Source organism: Pantherophis guttatus, chromosome 7, assembly GCF_059756535.1.
Source record: "Pantherophis guttatus breed Tessera chromosome 7, ASM5975653v1, whole genome shotgun sequence".
NCBI lineage: Eukaryota > Metazoa > Chordata > Lepidosauria > Squamata > Colubridae > Pantherophis > Pantherophis guttatus.
In genome coordinates, this window is record NC_142069.1 from 18,002,894 (window position 1) to 18,028,346 (window position 25,453).

Genomic DNA, 25,453 nt, shown 5'->3' on the forward strand with positions numbered 1-25,453 from the left:
AACGTAGATTGCCTCATGCATGAGCCCACACTCTCCAGTCAATCAACTACAGACAGTGTGTGTTCTGGCCCATTGTACCCTTTACTACTAAATTCAATATCCTAGCAGATCTTGACTGAAAGATAGGAGATGTATCTAACAAAGAAATAAAAGGAAGAGTCAGGAAAAAGCTCCGGAAGGCAAAGAGAGGAAGTAGAGAAATGAAGCAGAAAGGTCCAGTCAGGAAAAAAAGGGGGAATTATAGAACAAGGAGGAAAAGCAAAAAAAAGAATAGATTAAAGTGGATGCTAGGAGGAAGCTGCAAAAAAAAAAAATGGAGCAAACCAAAGGAACCAAGAAAAATATATGCATGTAAGAATAATTGTCGCCGATTTCCTTACAACTTCATGCTGTTGATCGAAAAGATGTTTTTAAGGCTTGCCTACCTGGCAGTAAATTCTCTGTGCTGGGGAGGGACAGGTGAAGAGGAGGCTCTTTCCACCTGGCCTCTAGAAAATGCCTCCCTTTCCTCCAGAAAGGAGCTTTCCTTGCCTTAAGAAGGGATTTCCCAGGGAAGTTAATTGCTAGCCATGCACTTCAGAGGACTTTTTTTTCCCCCTTCTTTTTTATTTCTACATCAAATAAGCCTCCTTTTATCTGGTGCTATCTTGTTTGCTATTGTGGGTATTTTATTTATTTGATATTGATTTTGTTTTAGTTTTGTTAGTTCGGATTCCTTGAGAAAGCAGGATGCCATTTTAAGCCTTCCCCCCTCCCCCCTCCCCGAGGCTTAGAATGTGTACCCTGCTTAAATAATACCACCTAATCAATTGCTAGAGAGATTTTTCACTTCTTTTCTCCACTCTTGCCTATCCTTAGAGACACTGTGCCTGTTTTCCCCGCTGCTTTTGCAAAGGCTGTTCAGAAGTTCTGACTTATAAACTGTTCATGAGAGAAGCTGTTGCATCACAGAAAAAAACTCAGAAGCTATCTGATGCAGCCGGATTTCTTCCATTTTCTCTATATGTGTGTGTGTATGTGTATAATATGTATGTATGTATATATGTATATGTGTGTGTGTGTGTGTATATATATATGTATATATATATATATATGTAGGTATATATGTAAATATGTGTCGGTGTGTTTGTGTATAGAATAGTGTGTGTGTGTGTGTATAATATTCTATATATATATATATATGTAAACAAAGAAGCAGACATTCTGCGAGCTCCGGAACTAAAATAATTAAAATTTTATTCTACTAAGTTTTCATCAGCCATCTGCTGACATCGTCAGAGTATTAAACTACCATTACAGAGACCTCTGCCTTTATATTGTTTACAAATATACCTGGAACTCATATTTTTAGAATAGTTTGTAATATATATATGTGTGTGTGTGTGTGTGTGTGTATACACACACACACACACACACACACACACACACACACAAATATATGTATATATGAATCTATTCTCCTTATTTTTCTGATCGCAGGAATTAATTTGCTCAATTCTCTCCTTATCTTCCCAAGATTGGCATTTTAAACCAAATGCACCAAATAATTTTGACAAGGGGTTTTGCTCCCCAAACTATCTTTTTTGATAAAGCCCTAATTTCCTCTCTCAATCTTCTGTTCTCAAGATTCAACTGACCCAGTCATTCCATTCGCTGTCATTTGCCTTATCTCTGAGCCCAGAGGCGGAAAATCCAGGATAACGAGGTCAGTTCTATACCAGGTATCTTTTAGTCGTCCCAACCATCGCAAAAGGGGAGGGAGAAGAAGAGATGAGGATCCTTGATGGGGTCAATGTTACTTTAGACAAAGTTGGATAGTCTAATTATCAATATGTTTTTCCTTTTTCCTCCTTTTTCTTTTTGATTCTTTTTTCTTTGCTTTTTTTTTTGCATTTTACATTTTCTTCTTTCTATGTACCAATGACTGCACCTCAAGGGAACCCTCTGCTAAAGTTCTGAAGTTTGCAGATGATACAACAATCATTAACCTTATTCAAGAATGTGATCAGTCTGCATATAGGTAAGGTTGAACAACTTACTCTGTGGTGCAGCCTTAACAGCTAAACATGCTTAAAACTGTAGAGATCAGAGTGGATTTTAGGAGCAGCCCTTCTATTTTACTCCCTCTTACTATATTCGACAGCACAGTATCAGCAGTAGAGTCCTTCAAATTTTGGAGTTCTATAATCTCCCAGACCTTGAAATGGATGCTTAACATTACATCCATCATTAAAAAGGCACAACAAAGAATGTTTTTACTGCATCAGCTCAGGAAGTTCAGACTGCCCCAGAAGCTGTTGATAGGTTTATAGAGGAATTATTGAGTTTGTTATTTGTACTTCTAGAACTGTCTGGTTTGGTTTGATTCAAGACTGCAGAAAGAATAATTGCAATCAGCCTGCCTTACATAGAAGACCTGTATATTGTGCAGGTCAGAAGGCAGGCTGAGAACATATCTGCAGACACCCCCCCCCACATCCTAGACATACTATTTCATCTCCTCCCCTTGTTACATCAACGTAATGTATGATGTAACCCAGGTACACCATATTGAACTTTGTAAGATATTATCAGCATTTTGAATTTGGCTTGAAAGCCTATTATGGGCATTTTCACAGGATCTCTCTGAATTTTATTCTAATCTGTGATTAGAAGGGAAAGAATCAATTAAATTCCCTTACATCATTCAGATGGCCTAACTGAGTGGGGGGCTGTTTCAGGCGCCAAGCTTCAGGATTAGTTAACAGTCAGTTGTCTAGATTCATTGTGTGACCCTTATGTGTCCTCCCCATGATTCAATCGATTATACAGGTAACCCTCATTTAGTGACTGCCTTGTTTAATGACCATTCACAATCACGCTGGTGGCGAAAAAATAACAAATCCTCACATGTATGACTTTTGCAGGTCTTAAAGCAAAAGAAAGCTGAAGAAAGCACAGTTGTGGTTTGACTTGAAGTGATTTAACCACTTCATTTAATTGCAGGTTACAGTTGTGGTTCCTAAATGTGGACTACCTGTATTGTACACGCAGACCTATAATGCACTAAAGGGGGGGGTATTCAGAGGGGAGATCAGGATCTATTTTGTCCAGAGATAAATAGGACTACTGTGTCACAAATTCCTCTGATTGCAGATACTTTCAGATTCTGCACGCAGAGAATATGAAACAAACTGCTTGAGGTTCAATGCTTGCTCTCTGAACCGTTACCCATCATGGTTTGAATCTGCAGACAGCCAGAGTCAGTTGGGTATTTGGAACTCAGAAATAATTAATGGCATGTTTCGTTTGAAGCATAAGAGGGGTGAGGCAATTTTTAAAGAAATCCAAAGGATTAATATTTTAGGCAAGGTTAAGAAGCATGGGCACCACTACTTTCAGGTAGTGATGAGCAATGGGGATTATTTTGATATACTCTATTCCAACTAGATTTCTGAATAGGTTTTGTGAGAAAAGTAGCCCTGTGCGGTACTCCAGTAGATTGTTAATGCTGTGTTATAAATAAGAATGGAAATCTTTTCCTGATCCTCTCAGTGACCTTTGGTGCAATCAATCACTGATGATTTCTCTCTATATTTCTAGTCCATCCTAAGTGAAAAGTTTCTGGAGATGGTATTGCAGGACTTTCATATAACCTTTTGGATTGTCAGCCTTGAGAGATCATCCAGACAAGAAGCATACCCAGAAGTACTAACCCCTACTTAATTGTGTTACATTAACACGATCTTACAATTCTGAAGGTACATCTCTCTCCCCATGCCTTTACAGTACAAGAAACTAGGGAGGGTCACTTCTGAGACATTTACCATTCCTATATTCCTTCCGTAGACTCAGTTGCAGAGTTTGACCATCGTCTAGTCTGTGACTCTTCCCTCTATCTCCCAAGATCTTTCCCACATACTATTAAAGTTATTCAGAGGATGAGCTAAATCAGTATTTGGGTGAAACTGAAGTCAATCATTCATTTCCACATTCTGAACTTCAGAAACTATCAAACATGAGCAAGGATTCAAGTAAGAGAGAGGTACTGCAAAGGTACTGCGGTAGCTCAGTGGCTAAGATACTGAGCTTGTCGATTGAAAGGCTGGCAGTTCAGCAGTTTGAATCTCTAGTGCTGTGTAATGAAGTGAGCTCCTGTTACTTGTCCCAGCTTCTGCCAACCTAGCAGTTTGAAAGCATGTAAAAAAATGCAAGTAGAAAAATAGGGACCACCTTTGGTGGGAAGGTAACAGGATTCCGTGCACCTTTGGCATTTAGTCATGCTGGCCACATGACCCCAGAGATGTATTCGTACAGCACTAGCTCTTCAGCTTTGAAACGGAGATGAGCACCTTCTCTAGAGTCGGGAACAACTAGCACATATGTGTGAGGGGAACCTTTACCTTTACCTTATTGCAAAGGAAAAATAGTCTGTTCATCTGGATAGAGACTGACATCTCATGTACATATAACTACCCATACTAAAGGAACAAACATACCATTTAGGAAAATAGATAAACTAGTACAGTGTGCCCTTTAAAGATTGTCCAAAATCTTCAGATGATGCAGAATATGGGTGCACATGATGGGGATAAGGAAGTTCACTCAAGTTCAGGGCACAGGTTGTTAGGACACAGGAGTTATTGGAAATGCTACCTTCATATGTATCAGCAAAAAAAGCTTTCTCCTTTGTTTAAAACTGAGAGCAATTAAGGCAGCAAATGAAGACAGACATTTCTCCAGCCTGGTGTCTTTAAAACGGGTTGTCATCTAGAAAGCTCCAATGGTTTATTTATTTTCTTTGGAGTTCTCTTGAGTTGTATGTTATATTGCTGAATTAGCCTCAATTAGCATTTTCTAGAGAGGATTCTTGTCTTTATTATTGTTAATTGTATTCAATTGTGCTATATAATTATATTAGGTTTTTAATTGTAGTTGTTTTGAGAGAGCTGAACCTTTAAATGCAGTCTAGAAATTTTTAGAAGAAATTAATTTAAATGAAATACTACTAGATCATTGGAGGATGTCCAACAAATTCATAAAGGTTTCCAATTTCTGCTTGCTTACTATGAGTTACAATGAAAACGCTCTTACTACCACTAAACTCAGTTAGTAGAATTCCAATCTGTAATAAATTAGATATGGATTTGTACTTAAATATGCAGATTATCTTTTTTGTAACTGGGCACCATCCCTTTCAATTATTTTAATTATAGTTTGGTTGATGCACATTGGCTTTTTACATGTCACACAGGATCTGCAATAGAATACAAATTTCTATTGAAAAATACAGTGCTTTTAATTAGTTTTTTTTAAATAAATCTGCAACTAACCATTATTTCCATTATTTTCCTTCACTACTTATGAATCAGCCCTCTCTGTCCTTTACTTTGTCTTCATCTACTGCTTGATTTCCAAAAGAGAAATAACATAGTTCAAGCTACATGTTTTGCATAGAAATGTTTATATATAATCTCAGTGGTATATTAAATTGTTGTGTTACTGCTTGTTACCAAAATAGAAAAAATAATTTATATACAGTGAATAGATACTGATTATGTGACATTGAGTTGTTGACTCAACAACCACATATATAGATTTTTCTCCATGGTGATCTCTCCCAAACCTGTCCTTTCAGGTTTTTCAACAGTGCACTCATCACCACTGTAACTGAGGCTATCCACCTGATTCTGGTTGTCCTCTTCTTCTCTTTCCTTCCATCTTTCCCAAACCCTTCTACAGAAAATTTGGTCTTTCATGCCAAAGACAGGATTTGAACTCATGGCCTCCCAGTTTCTATGCCTGATGCCTTAACCATTAGACCAAATTTATCCTCAGAAGTCTTATCCTACATTAAAGTTCAAATATGTCAGATAGGTATCAAAATATATAAATATATAAATATAGATCATTACTATTTTACCAACTCAAGGTATCATATCATACTGATTTCGGGTAACATTGCTTTAAAGAGAGATTAAAACAAATAATTCATGTTGGAGTGAATTGAAAAGGAAATGGAACCTCCATTTATGCACTGAATACCTGATCTCAGCAAGGAAAAGAATCTGTGCCCTAAATATCCCCTTAGTTGCAAATAAGCCTCCATATTATAGCTTTTTTAGGGTTGTACCATCCTTAAGCCAATTGATCAGGCAGAAGGAAACTTCATTCACAATATGCTATTCTGTTCAATGATGAAAAGGGATATTGATTGGTATTATAATTGTACCACAATGTACCATGATGTGCAAGGAAGCAATATTTCTACTTACAGGTTTACTTTCTTCCTGCAATATCTAATAAAATAAGCCTTGGGTATGATCAATAAGTCTCCAGGGTTCATATGAAAATCTCTGTGTTTTAAGAAGAAAGATAAATGTTATTTGGTATCCAACTGGCAATCGTCTAATGTGAGAAAGGCAATTTATAAATGATGTGGCCGAGGGAATTAAGGAAATACTTACCAAGCAGATGGTGCAAAACTAGGAGGGGTGGCTAATACTTGGAAAAAGAGAGAAAATATGCAGAAAGACTCGGAGCAAGCTAGAACAGTAGGCAGAAACAAATAGAATCAAATTCCACAGAGAAAGATAAAATTCCAAACAGAAATGATTTGTGCCAGAATTTGCATAGAAAGTTCCTCAGTGTCCTATTGCTGACTCCTTTCTCTGGAACAGAGAAGCTGCAGACATTTCAAATGGCTTAAATCAGTGGCCTCCAACTTGTTGGGCACTAGGGACCGGTTCCATGGAGAGGTTTTTCATGGACCGAAGGGAGTGTGGTTTCACATGCTGCCTGCATCCCATGGATGGAGCTTCGCTTGTTTGCACGGCCTGGTTTCTGGCATGCCGCAGACCAGTGCCAGTCCATGGACTGGGGGTTGGGGACCTCTGGCTTAAATGGTTGGACATCAAGAGAGAGGGGGGGGGTAAACTACAAGCTTTCCTAAAGCCCAACAATTGTGCTTGTGTATCTTGCAGGCCAAACAGCACAATGATAGGACTCAACAGGAAGCAAATATGTTCTCTCACCTTGGGAGATAAACTAATAATTTATTTTATTAAATTTATATGCCACCCATCTCTCTTTCAAAAGCAATTCTGGGTGGCTTATAATTAAAATCATACATATACTGTAGAGAATATTAAATGCATTAAATAAAAAGGCAAGAGATAGAAAAGGCAAGATCAGTACAGGGGCTGCCTCTTCTCAGTTATTCTACCAACCACCTCCAACGTCTCAGGTTAGTAGGCAGAGTCAAGTTCTGGTAGTCTTCCAGAAGGCCAACAGGATGGGAGCAGATTTCACATCAGGCAAGGAGCCATTCCAAAGAGTGGGGGCCACAGCAGAATTTCAGTTTGTATGGCTGAATGTTCCTTCATACATTATTATTCCCTTTAGGCTGAAAATTAAACTTCAACAGGAAGACTTTTTCTGGACTAGTATTTCCCTAACATATTTGTTAGGCGTTCAAGTCACCATAGTTGTTGCAGGGTTGGCTTATCATATTATCATGTAAAAGAAGAGTGGAGAGCTTCATAAAACCCATCAAGAGCAAAATCCAACATTACCTGTATGGAACTCACCTTTCCATCCAACTGAGAAATTTCCTTTCCATCCAACTGAGAAATCTGGAGGATAGTCTTTTCCAAGTTACTGACCTACAGACGTGTCTATGAAGATTCTCAATCATCCAGGTCATGGTTGCCCCAAAGGTGCTTTTCCAAAAGGCAACTGGACTTTCTTGGTTATTTTTTCTTTGAAAACCTTTCACTTCTCATCCAAGAAGCTTCTTCAGTTCTAACTGACTGGGGAAGGGGAGGGGGAATGGAAAGATTTATATATACAGTTTTTTCCCGAACGCCATCACTCTGCTAAACAAATAATTCCCTCAACACTGTCAAACTATTTAGTAAGTCTGCACTACTATTAATCTTCTCATCGTCCCCATCACCCATCTCCTTCCATTTATGACTGTATGACTGTAACTTTGTTGCTTGTATCCTTATGACTTACATTGACTGTTTCCTAATATGATTTGATTGCTTATTTGTACCCTATGACTATCATTAAGTGTTGTACCTTATGATTCTTGATGAACGTATCTTTTCTTTTATCTACACTAAGAGCATATGCACCAAGACAAATTCCTTGTGTGTCCAATCACACTTGGCCAATAAAAAATTCTATTCGATTCTGTTCTATATTCTTTGCAGTCATCTGAATGACTGCAGAGATGATCCGATTTTTTCATCAAGATGGTATGAAATTGTTGCTAGACTAGACAGTTTCACACAAAGTCACAATAAGGCCCTTCCAGGTGACAGAAAAGTGTTCCTCTTAAGCCAAAAGGATCAACTCTATGCAGTACATACTTCCCAAATTTCAAACTATTGAAAATTGATTCTATGTATCTGTAGATTTTTGCTGAGGAAGGATATACTGGGGGAGAGCAGTTTGTGAGGAATAATTGAGATGAAATATTTAACGTTCCCTCTCCATGCAGAGAAAATATTGTATAAATAAAACCTCAACCAACATTTACAAAACATGTGTGAAGACAGTCAGTCATGTATTTGCATCCCTTAGGGCAGGTTTACATAGTGTTCTCAATTTTAGTGCAATATTTAAACTCCAACTGAATGTTCAAGCTTTCAGATGAATGGATACCTGCTTTTATTTTATCATTTTAGTGATACTTTATATGTTTGTTTTCTTATGTTTACATGGATTCCCTTCTTATTAACTTGTGTTTCATATTTTCTATTGTGGTGTTGCAATAGATTATAGAGGTTTATTTAAGTCTGATCGCCATAATGGTTTTTGCACAAAATTAGGGTAAAACTTTTTCCCCCCTGCCATAACCCTGCCTATGTGATGCATTATCTTCTGGATCAGCAATATTTACATTTTATAAACCGTCCTAAATGAAGGGTAAAATTGATCTGAGTCTATGTAGCACAGCACCCTCTAGTGATCTATAACTGTGAAATCTGTTGCATCTAAAACAATAATCTTATAGGCTTTCAAAGAGTAAAAACATGTTTATTATTTGCTTATTTTATAGTATTTATAGCTTCTACTAAGTCAAATGGATTTTGGTGGGGTTCAATAAAGTAAAAATAAAAACAAGACAATAAAAAGTGCAATTAGTAAACATTCGCCAAAAAAAACCCTCACCTAATGCATCATAGAACCAACTAATTTAAACTATGCCACTCTACTCAAATAAAATCTAATGAGAGCTAATTTGGGGTAGTGGTTAAAGGCACCAGATGGAAACTGGGAGATTGTTTTGTTAGGCACAAACCTAGCTGAGTGACTCTGGGCCAATCACTCTCTCCCAGCCCAAGAACAAGCAACTTCCAAAATCCTGTAGGAATCTTCCAAGAAAGATTCAAGGGGTATCATACAGGTAGAATAAAATATGAATGGCTTATACTGTAGCTGGGTTTTCTTAAGGACTGCTTAATTCCCCTTCCTGAAAATAGCATATAGAGGTCCATTTACCAATCCATTTTTAGAAAAGATCAAAGAGTAAATACCAAGGAAGTCTAGACAGAAAAATGCAGGGGGGAGAGAATATCCGTAGGCACCCCAGTTGCAGAATTCTCTCCCTAGGAAAATCTGCCAAGCACTCTCCCTTCCAGTTTTTATATACATGCTGGAACTGTTTTTATTTCTGCTACCAGTATTTCTGTATCCAGATCAGCATAGATTAACTGCAAGGTTAACCTCAGACCAACAATCAAGTAAGCAATACCCCAATCAAGGGTATAGCCAACAGTAAATAGCCCATTCAACGAATCTCTATGACCAACCCCACCAGCACTGACAGGGCAAGGCACCAAAATATAAACTGACAGGAAACCACACTCCTCATTAGCACTGATGATGCTACCTAGTTTGGGTAATGAAACATCTGCAAGAAAACAAGCAAGTTCAGAGAGAACCAAGGACCTTTCATATCAATCCTGAGCTACAAACATTCTCCTTTTTTGGTGCTACCAGTCTGTGTGCATCCATATGCATATACTTAAGTCTCCTTTGGATTTCAATACAGGATTTCAAACTGTTGACTTACAACAGTTGATTTAGTGATCATTCAAAGTTAACGGCACTGAAAAAAGTGACTTATGATCATTTTTCACACTTACGACCTTTGTAGCATCCCCAAGGTCACGTGATCAAAATTCAGATGCTTGGCAACTGACTCATACTTATGACCGTTGCTGAGTCCCAACATCATGTGATCCCCTTTTGCAAGCTATTGACAAGCAAAATCAACAAGGAAGCCCGATTCACCTAACAACTGTGTTACTAACTTATCAACTGCAGTGATTCACTTAACAACTGTGACAAGAAAGGTTGTAAAATGGGGCAAGGCTCACTTAACAAATATCTCACTTAGTAACAGAAATGTTGGGCTCAATCGTGGTCTTAAATCGAGGACTACCTGTATTTGAAATGTGCTATGTCTGTATGTTGTGTTGGTTTTCTTACAGTCAGCTTTGGAAAACAGCTTTTTAAAATCACAGTGATTAGCCCAAAATATCAATATCAGCATGCTCATTCTTGTGGGAATAATAGAATCATTGACAGAATAGAGTTCTCCCTTTATGCAAGGAACCTAGATGAAAGTACTGTGGGGTTAACAGAGAAAACGGACATGTTCTCTTTTGTCCTCATATTCTCCATCTGACAGGCATCATCTTAAAATCTGATATTATCTGGCTTTTTGAGTGTCTTTTTTTAAAAACAATTTAGGCTGTTTTCACAACAGTAGTCATTGAAACTTTCATCTATTGAGACTTGTACGTTGTCTGCTTTGTTGTTTCCCTCATCCATCAACAGCCTAGATTTATGTTATTTATTTCCTGATTCCAGCAATTGCCTTCAATCCAGCCACTTCACAGCTATGATCACCATACTCTGTAGCTTACATGATTTGTCATACATTCCTATGGTGAAATTGGAAGTGTCATCGTCAGTTCTATATTATTCCTAGCATATGTTCTTGAAAGTAAAAATTTGGTGGAAAAATGTTTGCAGCCTTGAGTTATTTCTAAAAATAATAAAAGGAGGAGGGAGTCCCTGCGGATTTTATTCCATTAGTCATTGCTGACTTTGGGGGGTAATGCTCATCTTCGTTTCAAGGTCATTGAGTCAGCGCTGTTCAGAGATATTTCCATGATCATGATGTCATGGAGCCTTGAAGTCCCTGTTACCTTCCCACCAAAGTAGTACCTATTTACTCACATTTGCATGCTTCCAACTGCTAGGTTGGCAGGGGCTGGGGTGAGGATGGGAGCTCACCCCATCGCATGGTACTCTGTTCTCGAACCTGGGTTGCTGGCTTTCCAGCCGACAAGCCCAGCGTCTTAACCAATGAGCCACCGGACTACCCTTATATAACAATAATAAAACCAGGATGCACATAAATAAATAAATAAATAATTTTGATTGAGCAACCAGTCTTTCTGATGCTGGAAAAAGTAATTTCACATACATATAGATCTAAGGTTTGGGCAGGTGTTTGGGGTTTTTTTTTTCTTCAATTTTTCCACTGTCATTTTTGTCACGGACACCACGAAAAATTAAATCGCTCTCCGCACGCCACTTGTCCTCCTTTCCAATTTTCAGGGTCCTCCTTTGTCTGTTCAGATATCTGGTAACCTTAGATGAAAGCAAGTTTCTCCCACAGCATGAGACTAACTAAATGCAAGAATTCACTGATGTAATGGAATGCATGGATAACCTTGAAGGACAAAGAAAGAGAAGCTGCTTAGGTAACAATCAGACAAAGAGAGGCAGGAGCCCTCGGTGGCTTCACAGACTGTGGAAGAAATTTAGGAAGGATCTGCCACAATCGATCCAGCAGTTAAAAGTGTAGGTGGGAGTTCTGAATTTCAGAGTGGTAAAATTCTGGTAATCTAGTTTTACAGTAAGTAGAATTAGCTCATCTAGTCATGTTTCCTGTCTGGTATACACAGGAGGCTGACACTGACTACTAACTACATGAAAACAGGTTATTATTTATGACCTAAGAGGTGTTTTCAGTTTTTTTTTCTATAACTAATTGTCTCATTTCTCTGTGAGACTATTCTATTTAGATTGTTGGCACCTTTTCCTGAACCTTGATTTCCTTGAACAAAATGCATTTTAAAATGAGCTTCATGCTCGCATGAAAACAACCATGACTTTGTTTCTTACTATTTCTAGAGAAGTGTGTAGATTTTTTTAAAATGTGGTTTACTTTGTATTTTCATACTTTGTATTTTCATATGTGGTTTACCGTTATCCTGCATTATGAATGAATGAATTTTGATTTTTATTCTAATGTTAATCCCATGTTGTATGTTTATTTTTTATATCCTCCCATTATTATTTTTACAAATAGTTCAAGGTGGCAAATATATGTGCCTAATGCCTCTTCTTCCTCCAATTTCCCTACTATAACAACCATGTGAGATGGGTAGGGCTGAGAGTGTATGATTGGCCCAGAGACACCCCACTGGCTTTCATGACTAAGGCGGGAGTTGAACTCACAATTTATATACTTTCGACACTGAAGTTCCAATTCATATCTTATTAAAAGTCTACCATCAGATTTTCCCTTTGATAGTGAAAGAGAAACAGACAACCAAAGAGTAATAGTTTGGGGCTGCCTAAATCTGGGAAATCACTAAATGGTAGAGAAGAATTAGAAATGACTAACTCTTTGGGGCCATCTAGTAGTCATCTGAATTTTTGCAACCCAAATCTGTTTTAACAGAATAACTGAGTTGGAAGGGACCTTGGAGGTCTTCTAGTCTAACCCCCTACTCAACCAGGAAATCCTATACCATTTCAGACAAATGGTTGTCCAGTCTCTTCTTAAAAACTTCAAGTTTTGGAGCACCCACAACTTCTGGAAGCAAGTTGTTCCACTGATTAATTGTTTCTAACTGTCAGGAAATTTCTCCTAAATTCTAAGTTTCTTCTCTCCTTGATTAGTTTTTATTCATTGCTTCTTGTCCTGCCTTCAGGTGCTTTGGAGAATAGGTTGACCCCTCTTCTTTGTAGCAGCCCCTTAAATATTGGAACATTGCTATCATGGCACCTCTAGTCTTTCTTTTCATTAAACTAGCAATTCCAGCAACCATTCTTTATATGTTTCAGTCTCCAGGCTAGTAAATCTTGATTTAACAGCTTCCACTGGAAGTTGAAACCATTTCAAGAATAATAATTACATGATTCTGCCTGTTGCCTTGAATTCTAATAAAATAAAAACAACTGCTAAAGTTATTATGTACCATCAAGTTGTTGACTTTGTGCTCATGGAAATAGATTTTTTCCTTGAAGATCTCTCCCTAACTTGTTCTTTCAAGTCTTCCAAAGATTCATTCACTGCTGCTGTAACTGAGTCCATTCACGTTGCTGTGGTCATGCTCACATTAGAGCCTTCTCCAGAGAACTTGGTCTTTGCAAAATGTATCCGGAGGAGTAGGATAACTTGAGCCAGGTCATTTGTGCCTCAAGGGAGAATTCGGTGTTGATTTAATTGATGATTCATTTGTTTTATTGGCTGTTCCTGTTATTCTCAGGAATCTTCTGCAACATCAAAGTTCAAAAGCATCAATATTCTTCCTATTCCACTTCTTCAAAATCTATCTTTCACTTCCAGAGAGTGTCACAAAGAATTTGGTAGCGTTCATGATCCTGATCTTTGTACATATAGACCTATGACAGCATTTGAACCCATTTTCCAAGCATTCATGGCTGTTCTACTAAGCCTTGGTCTGTTGCATTATTTCTTAACTGCTAGTTCCTTTACTGTTGATGTTTGATCCTAAAAAGCAGGACGTATCAAACATTTTGATATCTTCATTGTCAGTTCCAAGGCAGGCTGTTCTATCAATTGGATTTGTTTGATGATCTTTACATTTCATTTTAGGCCCATTTTTCCACTGTGATCTTTGACTTTCATTAATAGAACTTACAGATCTTTTGCATTTTTGGCTATCGCTGCAGTGTCATCAGCATAGCACACATTATTGATGCTTCTTCCTCCAGGTTTAAAACCATGCTCATCTTCCAGTCCAGCTTTTTAAAAAGATATTCAGGATATAGATTGGCTGAATTAAATAAGGGGAGAATATATAGCCTCGTTGCACTCATTTGCCAACCTGGAGCCATCTTTTTCTCCATGTCCTAGTCACATGGAGTCCTGATCTGTATATACTTTTCTCATGGGGACAATGAGATGTTCTGGGATTCCCATTTTAATGAGCACACTCCACAGCTTGATGTGATTGACATAATCAAAGGCTTTTGTGTAATCAATGAAGCACATACTGACTGACTGTTAAAAGTATAAGCTTTGAAATGCAGTGCAAAGAGTTTACACGACCAGATAATCTCCTGCTGTTTTATAAATTGCTAACAGCTGTATAATACAGGAGAAGCCTCAGGTCTTAGCATATAGAGCAATTGCCTTACAGCTATCGACATTAGAGCTCCTAATGTTTTATTCTTCTTTGTGGAATCTCTTGCTTTGCAGGACACCTATATTGGTAGAATCTGTGTAGGTGTACATAACTATTCTAGATACTTTTTTTCCTGTACATCTTTGGCTTGTTTAATTGAACTTGTTTTGTCCTTCTTGGTTTCTTGATCCCTGCCTCTAACAAAAAGCTTTCCTATGTTTATAGGACCTTGCATTTTGTTATTTTTCTGCTAAACACTTCATCACAGTTGTTGTATTGTCAGCTTCAGTCTCTGAAATGAGGCAATTGTTTCTCTTAACAGGTAATGTCAAAACATTGCATAATGGTCTTGCAGACATGTCTAAAAGAAGCATCATTATTCCAAGCATGCTTTATAAATAGAGATGACATCAGTCATTTCTGATACTTCAGTGCAAGTTTGGTTCGGTAGGAACGTCATGAAACTCTTAAGTGCATTATTCATTTTATAGTCATTAGCATCAAAAGAGAACTCACAATCTTAATTTGTAACACATGAGAGAGCACTCAGCAGAATCAGAAGGAAAACAATTTTCTTTTAACTTTGGTAAGATTCTTCTAAGGTCAAGATCTCCATTTATAGTTGGTTATAATTAAAAGGTTTAATGTTATCTCTTGGATCTTTTTTTTTTTCCAATTGGCTCATTAATAATTTGACAAATAAAAGCACAGGCCAACCAATTCAAGGTCAGTCTATTTAACAAGAGCTAGTATTCTCAATGGCTATGTTCATATATCACATTAAATCATTTTTATTTAACCAAGTTCTATTGAAATTATAATAACCTGATTTACACATTATGATAAACCATATTTTGAACTTAGATAAAAATTAATGCAACAAAATTCTATAACAAAAATTTGGCAAACCATAACATGGCTTAATATAATGTATGAACCAGGCCTTTGTAGAGACTAGCAAACTAGCCTGATATGAGGGGAAAGAAAACATATCTGCCTGTTTTGCCCGATCCAGATTCTAAGTCAGAGGGGGCATCTCCATGTTCAAGGCGATACAGTAGGGGTCACAACTGCATCACTACAATTGGCTGTGTTAGCATATACTTAGTTAAAACCCATAGTTTATAAACCAAACCAGTTTATACAAAAAGCCAAAACAAGAAAGAAAAACTATATTATTAATTAACCACATTAATATCTTCTTCTTGTTGTTGTGCCATATCCGTCATCGGACAATGGCGATCATGTTGGAAATCCTATTTTTGCCAACAGCCGCATGAAAAAGTGCTGCTGAGTTTTGTCCAAACCAGTCCCTTAGGTTTTGAAGCCATGATGTTCTTCTTCTGCCTGGACCTCATTTGCCTTCAATCTTTCCCTGGAGGATTAAGTGAAGGATGCCATATTTTTCTGGGTGTCGCATCACATGTCCCAAATATTCTAACTTTCGCTTTTTAATGGCTTTGATCATATCCCTTTGCTTTCCCAGACGGCTTATCAACCCAGTTTATACGTAACAGCCGTCTGTAAATCCACATTTCAAATGCTTCTAGTTTCTTCAAGTGGTTTTCTGTCAGAGACCAACTCTCTACTCCATATTTATATAGCTGCCCATTTCACAAGAAGGGATTCTAGGCAGCATACAATAGTCAGTAAAAAGGAAAATGTCTGTATAAAAACAAACATTTAAAAATAGAAAAATCAGCATTAAAATGGAGAGGATTAAAACTATAACTATAAATGGAGAGGATTAAAAATATATATACAGACCCCAAGCAGAGAAAAGAGAAGGTACATCCATCTCAATAGAGAGCTTTCTAAACAAGTCTTCGGTTCCTTGGGACCCCCAAACTTGATTGCATGATCTACCAGTGCAAGGCAGACAGCAAAATTTCCCCAAATATAGATCACATAACCATTGCTCCAATAGGATTACTAGATTGGGAATGTGATCACTGGCCTGTGTTGGGCTCTGGATGGCCTGGAATAGACTTCTGGCTATCATGGTGGTCATGAACTCCTGAACCCCCTCAGACCCCATTCCTAGCAAAGGGAGATTAAAGTCCCTCAGAACCATAAATCTGGGGAACTCTGCTGTCAACCCAGAAATGGGATTAAGGAACTGAGGCAGGGAAGTTATGTATCAGAAAAGGTGGCACAACAGCAGCAGTCCCAACTGATTCTTAGAGCCCAATGTAATGAACAAGGTGTCACATCCAGAAACGTGGATATATTCTGAACTGAGAGAAATTTAATCCGACATTTGGAGTAAATTGGCCTTTGAGTTCTGCACATGTCATAGAGTGGGATTCACTCTTTCAAGAAAATTGTAGTGACTTGCACAACACACTTCTCAACTGTATGGGAGAAGTAAGGAAGAGCTATAACTGAGGAATTAAAACATACACCCACAACAAAATATATATCAACTCTAATGATAAAACACATAATTTGTCTCTAAACTGGTTGCCTTCAATAGAATTTTAAAATATACATGTAGACGAATAAGTTAAAAAGATATACGACAGAAAACAAATCCATTCTGCCACATGTGCTTCACATTTATCTAATTTATAAAGTGATACATCTCCCATTTGCCTTGAAATATTTTTTGAACAGAATGAATTAACAATAAAACAGCCCCATTGAGCCTATCTCCAGCATATTATGAGCTCTGCGGAAATATTTCAAAAAACATTGCAGAGAAAAATGGTGACAGTGAGTTAGGGATGAAGTATACTGGCAGAAAAAGAACTTTATAGAATGAGATGTCAATTAGATAAAAAAACAAATTATTATACCATTGGTATAACTTGTAATCTCTACAGAATACTTTACGCAGAGTTCATATATCGCATTAAACTATGGTTTTCTTCAATATGGTCAGAGTTTGCATCAGAGGTGGGTTTCAGCAGGTTCTGACCAGTTCTGGAGAACTGGTAGTGGAAATTTTGAGTAGTTCGGAGAACCGGTAGTAAAAATTCTAGTCCTAGCTGATCAGGAGGAAATAGAGATTTTGCAGTATCCTTTCCCTGGAGGGGGTGGGAATGGAGATTTTACAGTATCCTTCCCCTGCCACGCCTACCAAGCCACACCCATAGAATTGGTAGTAAAAATTTTTGAAACCCACACTGGTTTGCATAACACACTAAGCCAAAAACTAAAAAAACTGCAATATGACTTTGTGTGTAGGTAGTCCTTGGGTTATGACCACTTGCTCCGTAATTGTTCAAAGTTACAATGGTGCTGATGATGGGGACTTAGAACCAGTCTGCAAAGCTGTGATCATCGCAGCGTTGTCACGATCATGTGATCACCTGGCAATCAATTTCCATTACAATGGTTACATTTTCTAATGATCACATGATCACCATTTGCACCTTTCCCTGCCCACTTCCCCCAAGCAAAGTCAACTGGGAAGTTGCTCCTGCCACTTTTTCACCCACCAACCCAGGCTTCAAAGTGCCTGTCTCCAGCATCCGGATTCTGTTGTTGCCTACCTGTGGCACTTGCTCGACTCCTCACTCTGTGGCACCCGTCCACAGCACCATATATTTCACAGAACTAGTCAGCTTTAGCCTCTTCGGCATCAGCGGTTGTGGCATAGACTTGGATTACTGTGATGTTGAATGGTTTCCCTTGTATTTGAACTGAGATCATTCTGTCATTTTTGAGACTGTATCCCAGTACAAGTGGTCCTTGACTTATGACCACAATTGAGCCCAAAATTTCTGTTGCAAACTGAAACATTTGCTAAGTGAGTTTTGCCCCATTTTATGACCTTTCTTGCCATAGTCGTTAAGTGAATCACTGCAGTTGTTAAGTTAGTAACATGGTTATTAAGTGAATCTGGTTACCTTTGCTTGTCAGGTTACAAATGATGATCACATGACTCCGGAATACTGCAACCATCATAAATATGAATCAGTTGCCAAGCATCTGAATTTTGATCAAATGACCATGGGGATGCTACAAAGGTCGTAAGTGTGAAAAACGGTCATAAGTCACTTTTTTCAGTGCTGTTTTAACTTTGAACGATCACTAAATGAACTGTTGTAAGTCAAGGACTACCTGTACTGCTTTTCCCACTCTTTTATTGACTATGAAGGCTACTCCATTTCCTCTAAGGCAGGGGTGTCAAACTCAATTTCATTGAGGGCAGCACTAGGCTTGTGTTTGACCTTGGGGGGGCAGGGGGGGCATGGCCAACTCAACATCACTTGTGTCAGGGGTGCCTGTGGTAGCCCAAGCGCTCTGCCAGCAAAAACGGGCTCCCGAGCTCTGTTTTCGCCGGCAACGGCCTCCTGCAACCCTCTGCCAGCAAAAACAGAACTTGGGAGGGCCATCCATGGCCCTCACAAGTTCCATTTTTGCTGAACGAGGCACAGTAGGCCAGTCCTTCTCTGTTTCCAGGGCAACCCTGTGGGCCAAATCTAAGCACCCCGTGGGCTGGATCTGGCCCCCAGGCCTTAAGTTTGACACCCCTGCTCTAAGGGATTCTTGCCCACAGTAGTATCGGTAGATATAATGGTCATCTAAATTAAATTTACCCATTCCCATCCACTTTAGTTCACTGATTTCCAAGATGTTGATGTTCAATCTTGTCATCTCATATTTGACCACATCCAGTTTACCTTGATTCATAGATCTTATATGCCAGGTTCTTATGCAATATTGTTCTTTACCTTATTGGACTTTCCTTTCACAACCAGATACATCCACTGCTGAGCTTCCTTTTGGCTTTGGCCCAGCCACTTCACTCTTTCTGGAGCTACTTGTAAATGCCCTGCGGTCTTCCTCAGTAGGAGACCTTCCAACCTGAGGGGGCTCATCTTCTGCCATCATATCTTTTAGCCTTTTGATACTTACCATAGGGTTTTCTTGGCAAGGATCCTGGAATGGGTTGCCCTTTCCTTCTTCAGTGTACCATTTTTTGTTAGAACTCTCTACCATGACCTTTCCATCCTGGGTGTTCCTACACCATGTAACTCATGGCTTCATTGAGCTGCACAAGCCCCTTTGCCACCACAAGACAGTGATCCATGAAGACAATACAATTGATGGTTGATCCTAAAAGGCAGAAGTATCCACTATTTCAATGTATTCTTTGTTAAAAAGCCGCGGTGGCGTAGTGGTTAGAATACAGTACTGCAAGCTACGTCTGCTGATCACCGGCTGCCAGCAGTTTGGCAGATCGAATCTCACCAGGCTCAAAGTTGATTTATCCTTCCATCCTTCCGAGGTCGGTAAAATGAGGACCCAGATTGTTGGGGGCAATAACTGACTCTGTAAAATGCTTAGAGAGGGCTGTAAAGCACTGTATAAGTCTGTTAACTTCTAACTGCTTTAAGGTTGGTTGCTGTAGCTGTTGTTACTTTGGTTTTCTTTATATTTAATTTTAGTCCCACATTGTCTTCGCCAACTACTATCATCCAAAACTTATCTTCTCCTTCAGAATTCTCTTCTCGTTGCCTACTTGTCAAAAGCCATAAGGATTAGCACCAAGCACCCTTGATTATTTGGCATCAGGCTTGGAAATCTGAAGAGCTCCAAAATAACACTGTAATAAAATGACATTTTATATATCGGTATTTGAGTAGATTGTACTCCAGTGTATTAAATGTACTTAATATACTTAGAAACTGCCTTTCTAAGTAATTTAATAATAATAATAATAATAATAATTTTATTTCTATACCGCCCTTCTCCCGAAGGACTCAGGGCGGTGTACAGCCAATTTAAAAACACAAGACAAAACAATGATTAAAAATTAAAATAATTAAATAGATTTGGCCCGGTTTAAAACCCCGAAAATTTAAAATACTCCAATTTAAAATTATTATGTTGATAGCCCGGCCTGGTGGAACAACAGGGTCTTCAGTGCACAGCGAAACACCCGGAGGTCGGAGATCTTACGTAAATTTGTTTTTTAAAAGTCATGGATAGTACCGGTAGCCTTACAGCCATCATTCAGCCTAAAATTTCTGTTGCTAAGCGAGGCATTGAAGTAAATTTTGCTCCATTTTATGACCTTCCTTGCCACATTTGTATCAAAAACTACATCAAGAATTCACTCCGGAAAGCTCATGCTGTTGTAAAATTCCCACGCTGTACAGTACTCATTTATTTGAGAATAAACACGGTTGAATTCAGACGGGCCTATTTCGAAATGGGAATGCACACAGGATTGCTTAATAAGCCTGTTAGCTTTTAATGGTACTGCCTGATTCTCTATTTGTCTAATGAAAATTAGACAAATTTTCATTAGACAATTTTCATTCTTCTTTGCCTAGAATTTCCAAAGGAGGCAGACATCAAACAAGCTCAGAACTACGGGTTGATTTTTTTTTTTAAACCGCCTCTTTGAAATTGCCAAGAATCCGTTGTGATTTCATCTAAGGGCGGAAGCGGGAACCTTTCAAACTGGGAAGCTCTCTGACGCTGGCGGAAGTGCGTAAAACTCCGGGCGGATATAAAGATGCTCAGAGGGCTTTCGTTTCTCGTGCCTTCTCGGTTGCTAGGAGGGGGCCTGGCTCCAGCTTCTCAGTACTGAACAGGTGAGGACCAGGGAGGGCGAAGGCTGCGCAGTCTTTTTCTTTCTTCTTTCTGCCTAGCAAAGACGTAGGCGTAACCTCCTGGCGGGAGGGGGGTTGCTTACAGTATTTGTTTCCCACGGGGGAATGTCAGGGCCAATACGGGGGAGAGAATTGCTGGGGTAGAAACCTCAGGATTTTTTTTTTTAAGGAAGGCTGTAGGAATCTTGGGAATTGTAGTCCCTACAATGCTGGAGGGCATCATCTGGGGCAGGGGTCTCCAATCTTGGCAACTTGAAGACTTGTGGACTTCAACTCCCAGAATTCCTCAGCCAGCTTTGCTGGCTGAGGAATTCTGGGAGTTGAAGTCCACAAGTCTTCAAGTTGCCAAGATTAGAGACCCCTGATCTGGGGAATATCTGGTATACCTGGGGAAGATCTGAATGCTCTGGGAAAGGGGCAACCTCATTTTATTTGTGATATTCCATCTTTTTTTATTTTACAATACCTTAAGAGGCACAGAAGGTTAGTCCTATCCGTGATTTATTGAACTACCAGCAGTACTCCACGGCGTAAATTTCGAGTTTCTTAAAAGTAAGGAGTAGGAAAACTTAGAATTTTATTGTGGACAGTGTCACCTTGGGGAGAGGGCTGTTTGTGCTGGAGTTATTCATCAAATCACCAAGCTGATGAACTGGGTTTTTCTTGTACCAGTTTTCACTGCCAATTGTCTATGAACCATGGAATGGACTTCCAAACAATGCTTTTGGCCTGTTATCCCCTGCCATTTTTATTTTCTAAGATGTGAGCCCAAAGGCATTTTTATAAATTGTATATTAATTTATATAATTTATAAATTATATTATATATTAATTTATAAATTATATATTAATTTATATTTCCAGAAGCACACTTCTGGAAAGTGGTAGCCCACTTCCATTTTTTATATTATGAAGATATGTGTTTAAAAAGTTGGAGTAGGACAAGTGTGTGTGTTTCCTGATTTCTTAAATTCAAGGTAGTGGAAAATGGGAATGCTGTGATATAGTGACACAAGGGCTAGGTCACTTTTATCCATGGCATCTTACAAAGTGACTGTAGGCCACACGCTTTCTCTCGGCCCAGCCTACTTCACAAGCCTGTTGTTGGAATAAAATGAAGGGGGATCTCTATGGAAACTGCCTTCAGTTTTTTGAAGAAAAGATGTTAATCTAATAAATAATGATTTTTTTAAAAAACTATACCTGGCATACCTTTAATGCCATTTAGCTCAGAAGAGCTTGCTTCTGATAGTAGGAATGCATTATAAAGAAAACAGATATTCCCTTTTAAAATTTAATGTTCTGTCTTATTTTTACTAGCTTAGTGCGTCAGATGTGTTGGGTTGTAGTTCTCGTGTTCTACAGCCATCTTATACCCATACTGGCTTATTTTATCAATTTGTCTAATCAGAATTGGACCGGTTTTCAACTGTTATTCTTTTAACATTTAATTTCAGTTCATAGTGAAGATCTCTTGTATTAGCCTCCACAATCTTTTCTCTGAAATCCTTTATGCACTAAAGTTACCATCATGCATTCAGGGAAAAGAGCTCAAACCTAGAGAAGCTTATGAAGGCATAATAATGTTGGTGTTTAAGACAATGTTTCTCAATGCTTTTAAAGTGAAAATCTTAGCTAAATGTATTTAACCTCTTGAGCTCCATTGATACTGTCTCCACCATTCAATCTCAAACTTTTTTTCTTGGCAAATGTAGAAGAGCATTAGCTCTTAGATTACAAGACAACTGTAGAAGAGCCTTGAAGCAAATATGAAGCGACCATTAGTAAGACATGAACTTATTCCAGAAGAAAAAAAAAGTTTGAGAAAGAAATTCAAGATAGCCCTGACTGTATGGTTTAAGAGAGAGAGAAACTGGATCTGAATTATCAAATCAATATATCCTGGCCTTATTGCCTGGGGAAAAGCCAGTCTTCACCTCCTTTCTAAAGGCTAATAGAATCAGGATCAGCCATATCTTTTGAGGGAGGCTGTTTCATAAGGAAGGCACCATAGCAGAAAAGGTACACCTCTTTAGGCCTTATCAGGTTTCACCATAAGGACCTGGAGCAATACTAATTTGCCAACCACCGTGGATACAGAGTCCTACAAGTACAGGTAGTCCTTGACCTTATGTCCACAACTGAGCCCAAAATTTCTGTTGCTAAGTAAATTTTGCCCCCATTTACAACCTTTCTTGCCACAGTAAAGTGAATCACTGCAGTTATAGAGTTAAGTAACAAGGTTAAGTGAATCTGGCTTCCCCATTGACTTTGCTTGTAAGAATGTCACAAAGGGTAATCACATCACTCCGGGACACTGCAACCATCATAAATATGAATCGGTTGCCAAGCATCCAAATTTTGATCACATGACCAGGGGAATGCTGCAACAGTCATAAGCATGAAAACAGGCATAAGTCACTTTTTTCAGTACTGTTGTAATTTTCAATGGTCTCTAAATGAACTGTTGTAAATCGACCTGTAACATGGAGGCTTAATTAACTCTAATCAGCTGATTCCCCCCAAATCTGTTGTAAATTAGTTGCCTGGGAATTGATCCTTCTTTCGGCTTTTGATACCATCGATCATGATATCATGCTGCACCGGTTGGAAGGGTTGGGGGTGGGAGGCACTGTTCTACAGTGGTTCTCCTCCTTTCTCTCTGACGGGTCGCAGTCTGTGTTGACAGGGGGACAGAGGTCGACCCCGAGGCCCCTCATATGTGGGGTGCCGCAGGGGTCGGTCCTCTTGCCTCTCCTGTTCAACATTTATGTGAAGCCGCTGGGCGAGATCATCCGTGGTTTCGGGGTGGAGTACCATCAGTACGCTGACGACACCCAGCTGTACATCTCCACCCCGGATCACCCCAACGATGCCCTTGAAGTGATGTCCCGGTGCCTGGAGGCCGTACGGATCTGGATGGGGAGGAACAGGCTCAGGCTCAACCCATCCAAGACCGAGTGGCTGTGGTTTCCGACGTCCCGATATAGTCAGTTGACGCCATCACTGACTATTGGGGGCGAATCACTGGCCCCCACGGAGAGGGCTCGCAACTTGGGCGTCCTCCTGGATTCACGGCTGTCTTTAGAAGAGCACCTGACGGCCGTGACTGGGAGGATTTTTTATCAGGTTCGCCTGATTCGCCAGTTGCGTCCCTTTCTGGATCGGGACTCGTTACGCACGGTCACTCATGCCCTCGTCACCTCCCGCCTGGACTATTGTAATGCTCTCTACATGGGGCTCCCCTTGAGGAGCACCCAGAGGCTCCAACTGGCGCAGAGTGCAGCCGCGCGGGTGGTGATGGGAGCGTCATGGCGCTCCCATGTGACACCTCTCCTGCGCGAGCTGCACTGGCTCCCGGTGGTCTTCCGGGTGCGCTTCAAGGTTTTGGTTACCACCTTCAAAGTGCTCCATGGCTTAGGACCTGGTTATCTACGGGACCGCCTACTACCACCAATAGCCTCCCACCGGCCAGTACGCTCTCATAGAGAGGGACTCCTCCGGATGCCGTCAGCCAAACAGTGTCGGCTGGCGACCCCTAGGGGGAGAGCCTTCTCTGTGGGGGCACCTACCGTCTGGAATGAGCTCCCCCCAGAGATACGGAGGATTCCGGATCTGCGCACCTTCCGCCGCGCTGTGAAGACTTTTTTATTCCATCAAGCGGGCTTGGCCTAATCTCCTCCCTCTTTTAATATGTAAATTTTAATCTGTTTTTAAATTATTGGGGTGTTTTAATCTGTCTGGGCCAAAATGATTTAATTTGATTTTATCTGGTTTTAAATTTTGTGTATTTATGTATTTTATTGCTTGGCTGTTCACCGCCCTGAGTCCTTCGGGAGTAGGGCGGTATACAAATCAAATAAACTAAACTAAACTAACTAAACTTTCTCAGTGCTGCACTGTTTTCTCAATAGCACCCTCTCAAGCACCGGGAGGAATTAGAAATGGCTGCCATTTGACCAAGCCACAGTTGTAGCACACAAACTGGCAATGGATAAGATTTGCAAAGGGAGCGTGCATGTGGAGACAGCCAGGAGAAGCTTTTGAATAAGAGCCTTGATAGTACAGTGGTTTAGTGCACCCTGTTATTAACACAGCTGCCTGCAATTTCTGCTGGTTCGAATCTCTCCAAGGCTCAAGGTTGACTCAGCCTTCCATCCTTTCTAAGGTAGGTGAAATGAGGACCCAGTTTGTGGGGGCAATAAGCTGACTTTGTATAAATATACAAAAGGATGAAGGCTATTGCTGAGCACATTGTAAGCCGCCCTGAGTCTCCGGAGAAGGGCGGCATATAAATCAAATTAAAAAAAAAAAAAAAGAGGAGTCTTGCAGAAGACATGGTTGCATTATTAAAAATTTGATGAGGCGCGCTTTGTTTGCAAATTGCAAAGCGTTCGAAGTCTGCAAACTATATTCATTTTGAATACTTTGT

The 25,453-nt window shown here is 39.5% G+C and overlaps 1 protein-coding gene across 2 annotated transcripts in view; it reads left to right on the forward strand.

Annotated features, from left to right (window-relative positions):
* The first annotated feature begins 11,768 nt into the window (after positions 1 to 11,768).
* WASHC1 (WASH complex subunit 1) overlaps positions 11,769 to 25,453 on the forward strand; it is a 68,101-nt gene continuing 54,416 nt past the window's right edge. Inside the window, exon 1 of one of the 2 annotated variants that reach the window (XM_034402722.3) lies at positions 11,769 to 11,926. The gene's annotated coding sequence lies outside the window, so the exon portion shown is untranslated. Of the gene's footprint in view, positions 11,927 to 20,737; positions 21,005 to 25,453 lie in introns of those variants that run through there. The other variant, XM_034402721.3, reaches the window with a different exon arrangement.